A 5,035-nucleotide genomic window follows, 5' to 3' on the forward strand; every position below is an offset into this window, starting at 1 on the left:
TGCCACATGGCAAAGATTTCTACTTCTTTAACAAAAGACAATCCTTCCTTAAAGATTGTTCTCTTTCTTCTATACTTCCCTCTAAGTTTTTCATCCTAATTGCCACACCAAAGTCCTGATATTTGTCCTTTGACAAGACTTGTACTTCTTTATCAAAAGACGCCTCATTCCTTGAAGACTGTTCTCTTTCTTTTATACTTACTTCTAAGTTGTTCATCCTAATCGCCACAGCAGAGTCCTGATATTTGTCCTTTGACAAAGACTTGTACTTCTTTATCAAAAGCCACCTCATTCGTTGAAGACTGTTTTCTTTCTTCTATACTTCCTTCTAAGTTGTTCATCCTAATTGCCCCACCAGAGTCCTGATATTTTTCCTATGACAAAGACTTGTACTTCTTTATCAAAAGACACTCATTCCTTGAAGCCTGTTCTCTTCCTTCTATACTTCCTTCTAAGTTGTTCATCCTAATTGCCACACCAGAGTCCTGATATTTGTCCTATGACAAAGACTTGTATTTCTTTATCAAAAGACACCTCATTCGTTGAAGACTGTTTTCTTTCTTCTATACTTCCTTCTAAGTTGTTCATCCTAATTGTCCCACCAGAGTTCGGATTTTTGCCCCATGGCAAAGATTTCTACTTCTTTACCAGAGGACAACCCTTCCTTAAAGACTGTTCTCTTCCTTCTATACTTCCTTCTAAGTTGTTCAGCCTAATCGCCACACCAGAGTCCTGATATCTGTCCTATGAAAAAGACTTGTACTTCTTTATCAAAAGACATCTCATTCCTTGAAGACTGTTCTCTTCCTTTTATACTTTCTTCTAAGTTGTTCATCCTAATTGTCCCACCAGAGCTCAGATATTTGCCACATGGCAAAGATTTCTACTTCTTTAACAAAAGACAATCCTTCCTTAAAGATTGTTCTCTTTCTTCTATATTTCCTTCTAAGTTTTTCATCCTAATTGCCACACCAAAGTCCTGATATTTGTCCTATGACAAGACTTGTACTTCTTTATCAAAAGACGCCTCATTCCTTGAAGACTGTTCTCTTTCTTTTATACTTACTTCTAAGTTGTTTATCCTAATTGCCACACCAGAGTCCTGATATTTGCCCTTTGACAAAGACTTGTACTTCTTTATCAAAAGCCACCTCATTCGTTGAAGACTGTTTTCTTTCTTCTATACTTCCTTCTAAGTTGTTCATCCTAATTGCCCCACCAGAGTCCTGATATTTTTCCTATGACAAAGACTTGTACTTCTTTATCAAAAGACACTCATTCCTTGAAGCCTGTTCTCTTCCTTCTATACTTCCTTCTAAGTTGTTCATCCTAATTGCCACACCAGAGTCCTGATATTTGTCCTATGACAAAGACTTGTATTTCTTTATCAAAAGACACCTCATTCGTTGAAGACTGTTTTCTTTCTTCTATACTTCCTTCTAAGTTGTTCATCCTAATTGTCACATCAGAGTCCTGATATTTGCCCAATGACAAAGACTTGTACTTCTTTATCAAAGGAAATCCTTCTCAAAGATTGATATTTTCCTTCTTTACTTCCTTTTATGTTGTTCATCTTCATTGTCCCACCAGAATCTAGAAATTTGCCATATGACAAAGACTTGCACTTCCTTATCAAAGGACACTCATTCCTCTAAGAATGTTCTCTTCCTTCTATACTTCCTTCTAAGTTGTTCATCCTACTTGTTCCATCAGAGTCCAGATATTTGCCCTTCGACAAAGGCTTGTATTTCTTCATCACAGAACACTCAATCCTCTAAGACTTCTGTTTCTTTTATAATTCCTTCTACGTTCTTCTTCCTCTTTCTCAGCTCTTCGTCTGTTTTAGTTGGTACAGTGTCTTAAGTCTCCTCGTGTTTTCTCTTTCCCAGCTCTTCATCTGATATTTCATTTGGTACATTGCATTATGTTTCTTCCTGTTTTCCTTTTTCCTGCTCTTCAATTGTTGTTACAATCGGTTTTGTCAGATTCCTCAGAGAGTTCAATTTCTTCATTAATCTCTTCCCTATCTTCACCGCATACACAGTCATGCCAAAGTATACGACGGCTAACACAATATATATTTAACAATGCCGTCAGGATGGGCCCTTTCTCTAATGTCGAATTTTGAGACTATTGTTTATGAACCACGCGCCGCTCACCACATTGTTGAACCATTGTGCCTCCTTTTTCATTTCCCGCAATATGCGTTTACGCACCAATAAAAATGAACATAGACAATGGACATCGAGAAACTCAAATCTAGAAATGAAAAACTAAATAGATATTAATTTAAGTGGAAAAGTTAATTGAATCAAAGATGTACCAGTGTTAAACAAGTTGAAGTCAAGTGACCTTAGAATTGGGAGAAGTAAAATTTGTCTAGATGTAAGGAAAGAAAAAAAAACTAATTTTAAGAAAGAAGATAAACACTCCTGTAATAAGAGAAGAATATGATGCGTTTAGCTTATCAATAAAAAATGATAGGTATTTCTCTCTACGTGACGAAATAGAAGCAAGTAAAGACGAAATGAACCGTAATTCAACCAAATTTTTATTGGAATCAGCGGAAAAGATAGGTGGAAAAGTTTCTAAATAAGATAAAGGAAAACTATCAGAAATGACCAAATAGGGTAAAATGTAATTGAGATAAAATAGAATTAGCAGAACTGCCCAAAACAATAAACAAACCAAACACTCAAAACATTCGTAAACAAATTCAGACCAAAATTGAGGAAACACTAAAGAAACGATGAAGCATCAAGTTATTGAAAAGAAAACTTGGAATAGGGTGCCAATAGATATTTGCTTTAACGGATGAAAATGGATTGTCGACAAAAGAGATGGACTGATGAAAATTGCAGAGTATTTTTATACAATGCTATACAATAGTGATATAAGAAATAACTTTGTCAATATAAATAATGAAACTATTGAGCCGGTAATGAAAGTAGCAATAGAATTAAAAGGTACGAAAAGAGGCAAAGCAGAAAAAGATGGTCTAGAAAAGGATTTGATAGTAGATGAAGGATATTTCATTGTAGTAACTTGCGGTGACCTTTATATGATTGCAAAACTGCTCTATACCTTCAGCTTGGAAAATATCATTATATAATTTCAAAAATATTACCGCCCAGTAAGTTTATTCTCAGTAATGTATGAAATATTTACAAAGATCATGTTAGGCAAAATGGAAAGAAAAGTAGACTTTAATCAGCCAAGAGGGAAGGCAGGTTAGAAGCGGATATTCAACAACTGACCATATCCATGTAATAACCAGCTAATGGAAAACGGCAATCCCCAATGTATGGAATTTGAAAACTAGGAAAAAGCTTTTCATTCTGTCAAAAAATTAGTAGCAATGAAAGCCCTCCAAAGACAAAGGACAGATGAAACTTATGTTAGGTTAGACCACGTGAAGATGCGGGTAGTACAGCAATCCTAAAACTATATAAATTTAGTGAGAAAATTTTAATTGAGAAAAAGTGTTAAAAAGGGAGACCCTATTTCTCCTAAATTATTAACAGCATGCCTAGGAGATTTTAAGAATTTAAATTGGGAAAATGTAAGAATTAACATTAAAGGGGAATGTCTTAATAACTTAAGATTTGCAGATGACTTAGTTCTATTTGGTGAATCATGAACAGAATAGCAAAAGATGATAGAAGATTTGTATAGAGGAAGCAGAAATGTACGACTGAAGATGAATATGAGCACAACTAAAATAATGTTCAATGAAAATGCAGAGAAAACAAAATAATATAGGTTAAGGACGAACCTCTCGAGATTGTTAATGAATATACCTACTTAGGACAGACAGTAAGTGTTTCCCCAGGGCTTGAGACCGAAATTAAAAGAAGCATAGGCATGGGATGGAGAAATTCTAGTTAACAAAAAGAGAGTATGAAATGTAAAATGCCACTTTCTATAAAGCCTTACTAAATCATCAGACCATAAGCTACTTTAGTTACAACTCAAAGAGCTATGGAAAGAATAGTGATGGGATTAACACTGAGAGACAGAAAAAGAGTTGGGGATATTCTAACAACATGTAAGAAAAAGAAATGTTCGCGTGCATATAATGCGAAAGACATGATGTATGGAATTAAGATCCCTCTAGATCTCGGCAGGTACAAGAAAAAAAAACAGAGGCTAACTCCTTTCTCAACCAGAATTTTCTCGCTATCTTTATGTAGTTTTAGGATTACTGTTCCTAATATATATATATATATATATATATATATATATATATATATATATATATATATATATATATATGTGTGTGTGTGTGAGTGTGTGTGTCTGTACGCATAAGAGAACCTGAGAGAAGAAAAGCAAACAATTAAACACGAAATGAAAACAAGGAAATGTAACAGAGACCGACTGGCATAAACACTCCCCGCGCGTACGAGAGGAACGAAGTGGCCCGGAATGCACAGCAGACAATCAGCCTATTGTTAATGAATGACGTTTTGTATTGTATGCAGGATGTTACGTCTAATTACATGGCCACGCGTCACTGCTTTCTAACACAACAACAAACAAGGTGAGAGAGGGAACAAGAAAATGAACGAACAAGTGGGTGTACTCTGAATACATGAGTATCGAATGATAAGAACGATACTTGCGAGTTACTTTCTGTTTTTTCATTACTAGGAAATGGAATTTTGTTTTAACTAGGAACATGAAGTATTCAATCGGTCTATAATCCTAGTAAGTTTACATACTCCTCACATGATTCCATGTTGACGTACGGGAAAACTGCTGGTGATTTTTATCTGAGTATTTTAGGAGAAAATCTTCAAATAATTTCTCTCTCTCTCTCTCTCTCTCTCTCTCTCTCTCTCTCTCTCTCTCTCTCTCTCTCTCTCTCTCTCTCTCTCTCTCTCTCTCATTCAATTTATAAACCCAGGACAGCCACCGCATTCATCTAACTACCAGGTCCATCTCATTCGTTGCTTAAAACACCAATCTTGGTAGGAACGAATTCTCTATCTTTATCACACCACAAGATCACTGCACACACGCACTACGCGAA

Source organism: Palaemon carinicauda, chromosome 14, assembly GCF_036898095.1.
Source record: "Palaemon carinicauda isolate YSFRI2023 chromosome 14, ASM3689809v2, whole genome shotgun sequence".
Classification (NCBI taxonomy): domain Eukaryota; kingdom Metazoa; phylum Arthropoda; class Malacostraca; order Decapoda; family Palaemonidae; genus Palaemon; species Palaemon carinicauda.